The following is a 15,319-nucleotide window of genomic DNA, read 5'->3' as shown; positions in this document are numbered from 1 at the left end:
ATGATCATGCTTCTTAGAACCTATCTAAGCCAAAGCCTTCTCAAGAAGCTTTCTAGGGCTGAAAATAACATCAAACTCTTCCATTCTCTCTTCAAATCGAAAACATCAAAGCAAGGTGAGTTCATACCCCTCTATTTTCGGCTTTCATATGTTTTATGGGGGAGAATGCAAGTAAAATGTGAAGATCTATGTGTATTTGTATGATATATGTGATTTCTTGTGTTTTTGTGGTATATATGTGCTAAAAATGAAAGATAATTCGAGATCTATAGTTCAAGAAAGAAAACACATGTGATCTAGTTCATATTTCACTTAACATGTCAAGATAAACTAACATATCAGTTTTAAAATAACACACTACAACATAAAACTCATTTTTAGACTCTTTTTGTCAAATAAATAAAAGTTTGGGGAAAAGTTGTCATTTACGGTTTTTACAAGGTTCAAAAATGCCAAAACAGTTAAAATAGAAGTTTCTATGAACATTATGTTTTTCAAAGGACTAAAATTGAAATTTATGGTTTATTGGGCTAAATTTTTAGGCTTTTCGGCCCATAGGCCCAAAGTTGCGAAAATTTTGAATTTAAGGGGCTGAAATGGTAAATTTCTCAAAACAGTGGGTAGAAAGGTAAATAAATCTATTTCTGGGGTTTAAAATGATCATATTTGTTGAAAAGGATTGAAAATGCAAAGATTTTGGATTTTGGGTAAAAAGTGTAAAAATTGCGAAAAAGGTGGACTAAAATGCAAATCTTTTAACTAAAGGAGTTCAAACTTTCTACAATCTATTTTTGGGCTTAAAACATTATTTAAATGAATGTTGGGCCAAAAATGTCAAGAAAAATGGTTCAAGGACCTAAAATGTCATTTTTTTTATAAAAAGGGCAAAAATTGCCAACTTTTCAAAATAAGGGGCTGAATAGGTCAAACTAATGTTTTTGGTCAATTATGTTGATAATAATAATATTTGGGTCAAAATATGCAAAACTTTATAACTTATGGGTTGTAAATAGAATAATAACTATTTTTATGAATCTATAAATCGTTATAAAACAAATTCGTGATTTATAAGACACGTCGATTAAACAACTCGCAACATTAATACTATACAAAACAAGTAAACGTTCAAGTGGTTGGGCTTGAGAGATTCTAATCATGCTTGATGGGCCTTCGTGACTCATTAACATGGCTTTTGGGCCCAACATAAATAATACATGTTATTGGGCCTCCTGTGACCCAATTACATGCTTAATGGACCCTCAATGGTTTTTACATACTATTGGGCCTCAGTGGCTCATTAGTATTACTAGTAAGGTCCAAATAAAATTATATGTGAAATGGGCAAACGTGCTCTTCGTATACTCGACAGCCTTAAACAACATACGAAATTAGTAGGGCCTAGTAGTCCTCTTATCCTCGTCTATTTGGCTTACCTTCTCTTCAAGTAAGATAAAATGAGATCATTAATCAAGGTTAATCAAGTTCATGTGGATTGAGTGAGTAATAACGGGTGACACCTATAAGTGTCGGTCGTAGTCTGTAGTTGTAATCAGAGTCTCCTGGAGGGAGAGCGAGAGTTTGTGTATAGATCTATACGGGGGTGACTCCCCCACACCTAAGCTGTTCGCTACAGTTAGATTCGGCCAGTCTAGGGTGACAAAGTCTTAAGATCAAATTGCAGTGTTCATTAGAATACCAAGACAGACGAACTAGTAATTATCATGCATGGTTATAACGACTCACGTAGAAATCCGACATCATTAATCAATGGAAATCATTAATCAAGGGAAATCATTAATCAAGGGAAATCATATTCATTCGATGTAACGATTCAATAAAGCAAAAACAATTATAACTTTTTATTCGGAAGACATCGGGTCTTCCGGGGAAACCAGTTTCATTCATTTGTACTTTCAAAAACTATAATGCAAAACTTCTTATTTATTCATGTCTTGAAATCATTCACGCATATACTTACTGGATCATCACAACATTTTCAAAAAAAAAAATTAATACAGAAAATATCGGATTTTCTGGGTTTTATCAATGACATAAACTACTCTACATCAAACACACTTATGAACTCACCAACATTATATATGTTGACCGTTTTCAAAATAACTTGTATTCTCAAGTAACAGATAAGCTGAAGAAAAATTGCCAAGTGTGTTAGGATGTTATGTTTTGTGATTCTCAAACAATTTATGCTATGGATTATGTAATGTAAACAATGTACTGGATATGAACAATGACGGTTGCAATGTATTAATCCATGGGGTATGTTTATGTTATGTTTCATGTATATTCATTGTGATGATATTTCAATTTAAGTCACGCCAGCCCCCGGACGTTTCCGCCGTCTGGTTCGGGGGTGTGACATGAAGATTGGAAGGTGTTTTCGGAAGGTACTTGAGAGAGAAGAGGGTGTTTTCGGTTGTGTTCTTGAGAGAAAAAGGGAGGTTTTCGGCTAACAAGTGTAAGAATGAAGTATTGTTTTCGGTTCCACTTATAAATAGGGATGAAAACTGATGTGATGTTTACATTGAACACCGCAATTCCACTTCAAAATGTGTGCCAAAGGATAGAATTTAGGGGTTTTCGGTCAGGAACTCTTTCCGAGAAAAGGGTTTTCGGCCGAGAACAGGTTTCCTCTTCGCATGTTTACGGCCGAGAACTCGTTTGCGGTCCGAAGAAGTAGTCTCGTAGGTTTGCGGCCGGAAAGAGTTTTCGGTGCGAGGGTTTGGACTTATGCGAGGGTTTTCGGTCCTCGCATTTGGATCGTCATTTTGCAACACTTATCAATTTAAAAGGTTTAGTTATATTAAAACATTAGATAAGCTTCTATTAAATAAATAACTCAACATGTTTGACTTTTATTTAAGAAGTTTTGACTTTTGTTGACTTTGGTTGACTTTTACAGACATAAAAATAATGGGTTGTCACATCATCCCCCTGTTAAAGGGAATTTCGTCCCGAAATTAAGTCTAAAGTAATGCACATGGACTAGGGAAAAAGATGTGGGTATTTTTGTTTCATTTGATCTTCCCGTTCCCAAGTGAATTTAGGTCCCCTCTTGGCATTCCAACGAACCTTCACTATGGGTATACGACTTTGCTTGGTTCTCTTGACTTCCCTATATAGGATCTCTATTGGTTCTTCCATGAAGTTGAGGCTCTCGTTTATCTCGATTTCATCGAGTGGGATCACAAGAGTCTCGTCGGATAGACATTTCTTTAGGTTGGACACATGGAAGGTAGGGTGTACGTTGTTAAGTTCTTGCGGTAGTTTGAGTTTGTAAGCTACTGGGCCGATTCTAGCGATAATCTCGAAAGGCCCAATGTACCTTGGATTCAGTTTGCCACGCTTTCCGAAGCGTATCATGCCCTTCCAGGGTGAGACCTTCAATAGCATGCGGTCACCAACCTGGAATTCCAAGGGTTTTCGTCTTTTGTCTGTATAACTCTTCTGTCTGTTCCTAGAGGCTTTCAATCGTTCTCGAATTTGAACAATTTTCTCAGTCATTTCCCTGATGATTTCTAGACCAGTGAGAGTGCTGTCAGGGACTTGCCATTTAGCTAGTTGCGTATCACCCACTTCAGCCCAACATAGAGGTGATCTGCACTTTCGGCCATAGAGGGCTTCAAATGGGGCAACCCTGATACTGGTATGGTAGCTGTTGTTGTATGAGAATTCGACCAATGGCAAATGGGTATCCCATGTTTTACCAAAGTCGATCACACAAGCTCTCAGCATGTCTTCTAATTTTTGAATCGTTCTCTCACTTTGCCCATCGGTTTGTCTCATTGGTTTCTTTGTGGTCCGGGACCAACTTTTGTGACCTTTTCTACTGCTCACCGTGCATCGCAGCTCAAACTCTCCTTTTATTATTTACTTTATCAAGCAGAAAGTCACGAGTTATTCATGGCATCGCTTCATGACCCTTCTCCTACACCAATTTCCTTTAACACCACCGACATACCATCTTCTTCCATGTCCTCTACTCGTGGTCGTAGATGTTACATCCATGGACGAGCCTCATATTCAGCAGGTCGTGGTCGAGGATGTCGTCCCCCACATTGTCAATTATGCAGAAACAATGGCCATTATGCAAATCAATGCCCTGAATTAGCTTCGTATGCCTGATCCTCTTCTAAATTGGCAGCTAATATATCTCAAGCCTTCCAAAGTTCCTGCAACGTGCAAGATTCATCTCTAGATTGGTATGTTGACTCAGGCTCCACCGCACACATGGCTCCCTCCCCGACTCATGTTGATTCTTCCACTCCGTTCTATGGAAAAGACATGGTCACCTTTGGTAAAGGTAATGTTCTATCTATTTCTCACATTGGTACCACTTCTGTATCACCTAAATTGACATTGTGGGATGTTCTTGTGTAACGCTCGCAAATCCGGGCTAGTCAATTTAGAGATAATAGGGGTCGAAAACGACTTTTCGACAAAAGATTATTTAGAATAAATAATCTTAACCAAGTTGTAGAATATGTCTCAAGGGTTCCGTACATATAAAGAACGCCGAAATCCGAGTTATAACGAAGAAGTTATGGCCCGTCGAAGTTTTACGGCAAAACCGGCACGGCACCGGGAGACGTAAATAGTGAATTTACGATAAAGGACTTTTTAGCCATAGTGATCTAAAATACTTTTACTTGCCTAAAATACTTTTACTTGCTAAATGCTTTATGTTATAGCTATAAAGATGCCTTATATGTTATTATTTGTTCGGATCGATGGTCTATTGTCGAACGGATCTAGAAACCTTACGTGTTCAGGATTCTAAGCGTTCGGCTACGATATTAGAACTAGCATGTAACGTTTTGGAGTGATAAGGAGGATTTAAATGTCTATCGTAAATAAAGATCTAAATTCACCTATTTTGGTGTATAGATCGAAATGGCAAGAACCCGAAGAGGATTTGGAAACGCAAATGAGAACAGGAATCAGCAGCCTCAACCCCAAGTGAATGAGCAAGAACTGATAATAGCAGCTGCACCTGAGCCAATCAAGATGGTTGGAGTACAAGCCATGATTCGGGCTATGATGGCCGAACAGAGGGAAGAAATGAGGAAAATGTTGTTGAATAATAGGTATGAACCTTCGATGTATGTTGAACAACCAAATATGAATGACAGACAGTCAGAAGAAGGAAACTACAGTAGGACCGTTGGTCAAGCTGAACCGCCAGTGGTTAGGAGGAACAACCAAGATGAAGGAGTCGAGAGGAAAGGATGCAAGTATAAGGACTTTACAACTTGCAAGCCATCGACTTTCACTGGGAAGGAGGATCCCATCGGAATAATGGATTGGATCTCGGAGATGGAATTATCCTTCATAACATGTGGTTGCAAGGGCAAGCTACAAACCACATATGCAGTGCGTCAGTTCAGAGGTGGCGCCGTTCGCTGGTGGAACACTATGGGGAAGACCATAAGCCCCAATGAGCCACTACAACTGACATGGACATAGTTTTTGGTGCACTTTAAGTGCAAGTATTGCTCGGCCCAAAATCTGCTTGAGCTAGAGAACCAATTCCTGACGTTGAAGAAGGGAAGCATGTCCATTGATGAATACACCAATGCCTTCACATAAAAAATGGAGTTTGCTTTGCGCATTGTCCCAGACGAGCTGATGAAAATTGAAAAGTACGCAAAGGGACTTCCATGGGAGTACGCGGTGCCAGTACGCCAGGCACCTACTCTGGAGGCAGCTATATGGGCTGCCAAGTCTGTTGAGGAAATGATCAAGGGAAGAGCCGCCAACAAGGTTGAAGTTGGCAAGAAGAGAAAATTTGAAGGATCTTCAAGTTCCAACAAGAAGAGAAAGTCTGGTTCAAGGAAGTTTGGAGGAGGAGGAAACAGAGCGAAGTGGTGCGAGAAGTTTAAAAAGAAACACTTCGGGAAATGTAGCGAGGAGGTGACCTTTTACAAATATGGAAAGACAGGGCACTACGCCAACGAGCGCACATCTAACAAGAGGGTGTGGTATGGATGTAACGAAGAATGGAACATTTCGAAAGACTGCCCGAAGAAGAAGGAGGCAGCAAGGCTCAATGTTCCACTGAAACTGAAGGCGAGAACCTTCCAGATGACCCTGGAAGCCGCAAAGGATGTAGCAGATGTTGCTTTAGGTACCTTTCTTGTAAATGGATTGTCTGTCAATATATTATTTGATTACGGAGCAAATTACTCCTTTATATCACACAAATTTGGTGGAAGACTAGCATTGCCTATAGATAAACTTGATAATGCTCTAGTTACCAATGGCAAATTCATGCCTGTTAGCGAGTGCATTAAAAACATCGTCATCGACTTGAACGGAAATGAATTCCACGAAGAATTGCTGCCCATTGAGTTGAATGGTTTCGACATCGTACTTGGAATGGATTGGCTTAGCACCAATGATGCTGAGATACTGTGCAAGAAGAAGATAGTAAGAGTGAACCCACCCGAAAAAGAGTCATTTATGGTGTACGGGGACAAACGCAGAGTGAATTCTGAAATCATTTCCTTAATGAAATCCAAAAAATGTTTGTCTAAAGGATTCACATCATACTTGGCATTTTTTATAGATGCTAAGAAGGAGAAGAAGGAAATACAAAGAATACCAGTGGTGTGTGACTATCCAGAAGTCTTTCCCGAAGATCTTCCTGGATTTCCCCTTGATAGACAAGTGGAGTTTCGGATACACTTGTTGCCAGGATCGACACCAATAGCAAAAGCACCATACCGATTAACACCAACGGATATGATGGAGCTTATGATGCAACTTCAGGAGTTGTTGGACAACGGTTTCATTAGACCTAGTTCATCACCATGGGGAGCTCCGGTGTTATTAGTAGAGAAGAATGGTAGCATGAGGATGTGCATAGACTACAGAGAGCTGAACAAGGCAACGGTAAAGAACAAGTACCTATTGCTAAGGATTGATGACCTATTCGATCAGCTGCAAGGTTTGAGCTATTTCTCAAAGATCGATCTCAGGTCAGGATATCATCAGCTGAAGGTAAGAGAGCAAGATATTGAGAAAACCACATTCAGAACGATATACGGACACTATGAGTTCTTGGTTATGTCATTTTCACTAACCAATGCTCCAACAGTATTCATGGATTTAATGAACAGGGTTTGTAAATCATTCCTCGATAAATCCGTGATAATGTTCATAGATGACATTCTGATTTACTCAAAGAGCCAGCAGGAGCACGACAAGCACCTGCGAGAAGTGTTAGAAGTTTTGAAGAAGGAGAAGCTGTATGCAAAGTTCTCAAATTGTGATTTTTGGATTAGAGAAGTCTAATTCTTGGGTCATGCGGTTAACCAAGAAGGAATAATGGTTGATCCAGCAAATATTGAATTTGTGATGAAGTAGGAATGACCAAAAAGTCCCACGGAAATTCGAAGCTTTTTGGGATTAGCTGGATATTACCGAAGGTTTATCCAAGGCTTTTCTTCGATAGTTGCTCCATTAACAGCTTTGATCCATAAAGGAGCTACATATACATGGAGTGAGAAGCATGAAGAATCATTTGAGAAATTAAAGAAGAAGTTGTGTGAAGTACCAATTCTTTCTTTACCTGACAGAATTGAAGACTTCGCAGTCTATAACAATGCATCTAGAGTTTGGTTAGGTTTTGTTCTGACTCAAAGAGATAAGGTGATAGCATATGCATCTCGACAACTGAAAAAGCACGAAAAGAACTACCCCACTCATGATCTGGAGTTGGCAGCGGTAGTATTCGCATTAAAGATATGGAGGCATTATCTTTGCGGCACGAAGTGAAAACTCATCATTGATCATAAAAGTCTCCAATATCTCTTTAATCATAAGGAATTGAACATGAGACAACGACGCTGGCTAGAGTTACTCAAAGATTTCAACTATCAGATACTTTACCACCATGGTAAAGCAAATGTGGTGGCTGATGCTCTAAGTCGAAAAGTGAACCTGGAAAGGAAAAGGCCAAGAGCGTTAAGAATAGAAGTTGTCTCAACAATTTTGGAAAGCATCAAGAAAGCTTAGGAAGAAGCTTTAGAGAAGAACGACCGAAAGTAAGAACGTTTAGGCAAAACGTTGGTGTTTGGTACAAATGGTCAAGGATTGATGGTATTCCAAGATAGGATTTGGGTACCTAAGATGGGAGGAATAAGGGATCTTCTGATGGAAGAAGCTCACAAGACCATGTACTTGATTCATCCCAGTAGCACTTAAATGTATAGGGATCTGAAACCGTACTACTGGTGGCCAACGATGAAGCTCGATGTTGCAAAGTATGTGGATGCGTGTGTAACATGTGCGAGAGTTAAGGCACAACATCAGAAACCGTATGGGAGTTTAGAACCTTTACTTGTACCCATGGGTAAATGGGAAGACATCACCATGGATTTTGTGACTAAACTGCACAGGCTGAAGAACGGTCACGACATGATTTGGGTGGTTGTGGATCGGTTCACTAAGAGTGCACACTTCATAGCAGCAAATGAGAGATGGTCTATGGATAAGCTTGCAAATGCTTACGTGAAGGAGGTTTTAAGACTTCATGGTGTTTAAACACTAGAAGATATGCTGAGAGCATGCACCCTGGAATTCTAAGGTAACTGGGATGAGCACTTACCTCTGGTAGAGTATTCCTACAACAATAGTTACCATTCGAGCATTAAGATGGCACCTTATCAAGCCTTGTATGGACAGAAGTGTCGTACGCCCTCTTATTGGCTTGAGGTTGGGGAAAAGCAGTTGATGCTCCCTGAGATAGTCCATCAGACTGCTGAAAAGCTGAAGGTGATTAGGGAAAGGATGTTAGCAGCTCAGGATCGTCAAAAGAGCTATGCTGACAAGAAGAGACGGCTGATGACATTCGAAGTTGGGGATTTGGTCTTACTCCAAGTCTCACCGTGGAAGGGAGTTATAAGATTTGGGAAAAGAGGAAAGTTGAGTCCAAGGTTTATTGGACCATTTAAGGTTCTTCACAGGATTGGGAACCAAGCTTACAAGCTGGAATTGCCAGAAGAACTAGATGGTATTCATAACACTTTCCGTGTGTGTTATTTGAGGAAGTTCACGGGAGAAGTTCCTGACATAATTCCACTTTCTGAGTTAAGGATGGATGAAAATAAGAGGCTAAGTGAAGAGCCGGAGGCGATTGTTGACCGTAAGACAAAGAAGTTGCGACATAAGATGGCCGACTTAGTGCTTGTGCGATGGAAACATACGAATGGGCCAAACCTCACCTGAGAAATAGAGAGCGACATGATAAGTCGCTATCCGCATCTGTTTGCTGATGCATGATTTGGGGACGGAATCATCCTAAGGGGGAGAGAATTGTAACGCCCGTGTTTCGAGACTAAGCATTAATATGATGATGTAATAGTTAGGGTCAACAAATGTAACTTATTTTGAAGTAATAAAGAGGAATTACTTGAATATTATGTAAATTATGTGATTTTATGTGCATTATACTTATTTATAAGATATAATAAATTAAGAATGAAAATAAACGTCAAAAATAAAATAATAGACAGACGCAATATCTATGAAGAAAGTTGTAGTGGTCGTGACAAGGATTCCGAAGATATAACTTATTCTGGGAAATAGAGAGTGACATGATGCGTCACTATCCGCATATGTTTGTTGATGCATGATTCCGGGACGGAATCATCCTAAGGAGGAGAGAACTGTAACACCCGTGTTTTGATGATAAGCATTAATATGATGATGTAATAGTTAGGGTCAACAAATGTAACTTATTTTGAAGTAATAAAGAGGAATTACTTGAATATTATGTAAATTATGTGATTTTATGTGCATTCTACTTATTTATAAGATATAATAAATTAAGAATGAAAATAAGCGTCAAAAATAAAATAATAGATAGACCCAATATCTATGAAGAAAGTTGTAGTGGTCATGACAAGGATTCTGGAGATATAAAGTACGCCGGAATCCAAGTTATACGAAGAAGTTATGTCGAAGTTTCGCGACAAAACTGGCACGACGTTGTTTGATGTAAAAAGTGAGTTTACGATAAAGTACTTTTTAGCCTTAGAGATCTAAACGAAAGTCGTATTATACGTTAAACCGAGAGCGTGCATAAAAAGAAAGTCCAAATCTAACTTCGTATGAGGAAGTTATGAATTTTCTAAGATTTGACATAGTAGTGTGCAGCCCGAAGTTTGAAAATTAGATTGACCGATTTTTAGCCGGCACAACCTAAACGAGAATCGAGGATCTCGTCAATAGGATCTCAACGATAAAAAGGCAGACGAAAACGGACGTCGGGTGACTAAGTTATGAATTTTTAACGGAGTTTTCCTGTCCCGACCTGTTAAAAATATAACTTTAAAAATAAATTCAAAATTAGCCGATGGAGTCTAAATAAATTTTGTAGAGTACGTATCCACCTACGCGTGGATATAAAGAACATCGAAAATAGAGTTTGTATGCGGAAGTTACGAGTTTTAGAAGACGGAAGTGGAAAATGCGAGACTGCTCAAAAGAACGCCCCGCGTAGAGAAGAGCGCCTCGCGTACTCGCATACTTGGTCTTGGATCAGCCACGTCGCCCCAACAGATTTCAGACACGTACCCCGCTCCTACGTGTTGCATACGCAGGTACGCCCTGCGTACCAAGGAACGCGCAGCGTACCTCCGTAAGTACGCCCTGCGTAACCGAGGAGCTCCAACTATAAATAGAGGTGTGAGGGCAGCCTCATTCTTCACACCAAAAACCCTTTCTTTCTCTGTCTAGTCTCTCTATAAACTTCCCAAAACACCCCTAAGCCCTAGGAAACTTCCCTAGCGCTATAAGAAATCCCCAGAGCACCTGAAGGCTCCGAGAAAAAGAGCTTTTCGGCTCGGGAAGCTCTGGCCCCGCAAAGCCCGGTTTCTAGCATACCTCCCAGTTTCGTCAAAGGAAATCATTTTTTTAAGAAGTGAAGCGTTGTCCAAGTTGGAATCACCACTTTATCAAATGAGTGCATAGTTACTTTCATCTTACACATAGATATGAAGTATTTTATATAAACTATGTGCTATGTGTGTATATTATTTTTTTTACCTGAGATCTATGTTGGATGAACGATTTAAACATTTTTTTTATGATTTAAACTTTATATGCATTTTATATCTACAAAAATGTTGGGTAAAACATGAGTAGATGAAATAGTTGAGGTGTGATGCAATAAAATGATGAGAGGCCTCGATGTTTACGATAATCCAGTCATCTAGTGGAGTATAGATGACGACCACAGACTATTCTAGACAGTCCAGTGGAACGCTAGCAGACTCACAACCCGTAGGTGTTTATTTGAACTAAGTGTTCACCAGGTGTACTACATCCCCATCATGGTTGCATTATTTGACATGTATTGCTGAGGAATCCCCTAAGCAATGTTGTCCACCCCGATGAAAAATCCTTAGGCTAGGTCCATTATAATAGATTCTTTAGGGACGTAAAGTAAGGATAACGGGAACGGGTAATCAGGTTGAATGATTTGATGAAAATAATAAACTTATTTATTGTGGGGTGAAAACCCTATGTGCTCACCAGGCTCCCAAGCATGACCCACTCAGTTTCTTGTATTACAAGTAGTGACACAAGAGCATAGATGCGATGCTCTGATGAGAGGTTATGGATTATAGGCCAGTAGAAATAAATAGAATGTTGTAAGGCCTATGTTGTTTTTTTTGTTTATGCTTTTGATCTGTATTGACAATGACATCCCGAAGTTTTTAATATAATGAAAAAAAATTATTAGGAAACGCTTTGATATATTCCTTATCATATTTTTGGAAACAAATTCCGCAAGATATTTCTTTAAAAGTATACTCTGATTTTCAAATAAAGCATAAACAGATCGGTTTTTTCTGGCCGTGAAATTTGGGGATGTCACATACCGGTTGATGTTTTATTTTCCCGATCTTATTTTGCTATTCAGGATCCAATTACCAAGGAGGTTCTAGCAAAATGGAAACATGGCAATGTACTTTACAATTTTGGGCTCTACTTTTCAGGCACATACTGCATCTTTATTTTCGCTTTCTAAGGCAACTTTTGAATTATGGAATAAACGTTTAGAACATGTTGATTTCTATGTTATTACTAGTTTGAATAAACTTGGTTGTTTAAAGCTTACATCTATTTTTCTTAAACATGGTTTATGTTCACCTTGTCAACTCTCAAAAGCACATCGGTTACCTTTTGCTCTAAATGAAAAACGATCTCAACATGTTCTTGATTTAGTTCACTGTGACTTATGGGGACCGGATCCTATTACTTCAACAAATGGTTATCGTTTCTATGTAATTTTTATTGATGACTTCTCATGATTTACTTGGTTTTACCCATTGCGTGTCAAATATGATTTTTTCTCGGTGCTACAAGCTTTTGTTAGTCTTGTTCAGACTCAATTTTCCAAAAAGTTAAAAGTATTTCAAAGTGATGGTGGTACTGAGTTCGTGAATCATCATGTCAAGCAATTCTTCACATCCAACGACACTCAGCACCAAATATCATGTCCATATGTTCCTCAACAAAATGGACACACTAAACGTAAACATCGTCATTTAACTGAGACAGGTTTGGCCATGCTTTTTAGTGACAATGCTCCTACAACGCTTTCAGTCGATGTGTTCTCTTCGGCCTCCTTCATTATAAATTGACTCCCTACAAAAATAATGGATGGGAAGGCCCCTTTAGAACTCCTGTTTTACTCTAATCCCATTTATAACAATTTCAAAGTGTTTGGTTGTAGAGTATTTCCTCATTTACGGGCATACTCGCCTCACAAGCTTGCGCCCAGGAGTTTTCTATGTATTTTCATTGGTTACAACACCCAACATAAAGGCTACAAATGCTTGGATCTGGTAACCTATCTAATCTATATCAAGAGGCACGTACGATTTGATGAACTATCATTTCCTTTTGCAGGTGACACTTCATCTACCGACCCTGATGGTTTTCTTCTAAGCACGTATGATGATGGTCCTTCTCTAATGACTGCTCCTTCAGTCGAAATTTCTCTTCCGGCTAAGTATGTTCCCGTTTCTAGTTGTCCCCTGCCGTCGTGTATGGATGACGATGATCAACCCCTAGCATCCTTTACTGATCCCGTCACCACATCTGATCAGGCTGGGTCTTTTATGGCACATGACTTCATTGCTCGAGAGTCACCAACATCAACATTTGCTTACCAACAACATCTCTGATCACTTCTATCACTTCAGCCTATCCCATGGTTACTCGATTTCGTGCAGGTATCGTCAAGCCTAAACATGTTATGAATCTTTTGGCAATCTCTCCTACTTGTCATCTTCATGCTCTACTTGCCTCCAATGATCCTAAAGGTTTTAAATCAGCTTCTAAGCATAAACATTGGCGTGATGCAATACATGAGGAACTAAAGGCGATCTATCAAAATAAAACATGGACTCTTGTTCCACGTCCCAAGGACTCTATTGTTGGCTCCAAAAGGATTTTTAGGACCAAATACAAGTCGTATGGCTCGATTCATAGATATAAAGCACGCATTTTGGCACAGGGATTTCCTTAAATTCCAGGTTTTGATTTCTCACATACCTTTAGTCCAGTTGTCAAAGCCACAACTGTTCGACTGGTACTCTCTATTGCCGTAACAAATAAATGGATTCTTCATCAGTTGGACATAAAAAATTTCTTTTTCAAATGGGAATCTGACTGAAACGGTTTTTATGGAGCAACCACCCGGTTTCGAGGATTCTTCGCATCCTGACTATGGTTTTCGTTTAAACAAGGCTTTATATGGCCTCAAACAAGCCCCCAGGGCATGGTTTCAACGTCTTAGTATTTTTTTGGTAAAACAAGGTTTTGTGTGTTCTCAAGCCGATACCTCCTTGTTCATCTTTCATCGTGTATCTTGTATACTCTACTTCTTAGTATATGTCGATGATATCATACTTACCGGTAGTGATGAGTCCTCTATACGTCATTTCATTGATCGTCTGCATCAACAATTCGCCATTAAAGATATGGGGAAATTGTAACATCCCGATCTTCAGGTATGAATTTAAAAGCTTATTATTTATATTTTCAGGGCAACTCGACGAGTTGGAAGGCTCCAACTCGTCGTGTAGAAGTATATTAAGTCGCGTATCTTTCAAGGTCTACTCGACGAGTTGGAAGGCCCCAACTCGACGAGTTGACGACTGTATATGAAACCCTAATTTTTAGGATTTTTCACCCTATTTAAAGAACTTATGACTCATTTTTGGCCTCCCTCATCGTCCCCTCAGTCCAGAGAAAACCCTAATCGCGCCTCTTTCCCCACTTTGAGTGTTTGTGAGCTTAAAGAGTGTTCTTTGGTGCTTTTCTTGAAGGAGCTTGAACTTGGTGGTGTAAGGTTGAAGGGAGAAGCTTTAGATCTAGGATTTTCAGTGTTATTACAGCCACTTGGATGTATAAAGTCGTTATCTTGATCATCCCTTCTTCGAGATCTATTCTTTTAGAACTTATGGCCATTATTAGCTTATTTTGGGACCATTATTGGATTTGAGCATGTTATGAAGCCATGGTTTCAGATCTGGACGTTTCATAGCCCCTTTTGACAAAAAGTTGTCATCTTTATCAAGTATTCGCTCTCCTTCATGCCCTAGGTCCCTTGATAAGCCTTATTTGAGTGTTTTATCCCCTTTGATGCCATGCATGGACGTAAAGTTAGCAACTTTACATGGTATCTCAGTCCTAGGGGACCAGATCTATAGTTTGGAGCATTAAACTCACTTGGAAGCGTCTGAATGCATTAAGTCTAGGAAAACTCGACGATTTGCTCTACCAACTCGACGAGTTGGTGAGGGTTTTCCCACCTTCTGGATGCTGAAGAACTCGACGAGTTGCTCTGGTAACTCGGCGAGTTGACTCAATCTTTTCACGATGTTCTGAACACTGAAGGAACTCGACGATTTGCTAGATGCACTCAACGAGTTAGGTCAACATGGACTGTTGACTTTGACTTGGACAATGGTTGATCAAGTTTGACTTCTGAGGGTATTTTGGTAATTTGGGATTTTAATGGAACTAGTCATATGGTGGTTACAGGCAGTTGAGTTCGGAGCCATGAGTTGGGATTCCATTTTATCAGTTCAGCACTACTTGTGAGGTGAGTTCTTCTCACTATATCAACAGGGTCTAAGGCACCAAGGCCGACCCTTTTCTGGATTGTATCCTAGTTATAGGATGATGCTATGTTTAGTGATTTGTTAGGTCTAAATTTATGGTTTATACTTTTCTTTTCTAGGCATTTATAGTTTTCGGTCTTGGGTCGAAATCAGTC

This window comes from Lactuca virosa, chromosome 5, assembly GCF_052849685.1.
Source record: "Lactuca virosa cultivar CGN04683 chromosome 5, Lactuca_virosa_CGN04683_v6, whole genome shotgun sequence".
In the NCBI taxonomy this organism is placed as follows: domain Eukaryota; kingdom Viridiplantae; phylum Streptophyta; class Magnoliopsida; order Asterales; family Asteraceae; genus Lactuca; species Lactuca virosa.
This window is presented reverse-complemented; position numbering follows the sequence as displayed.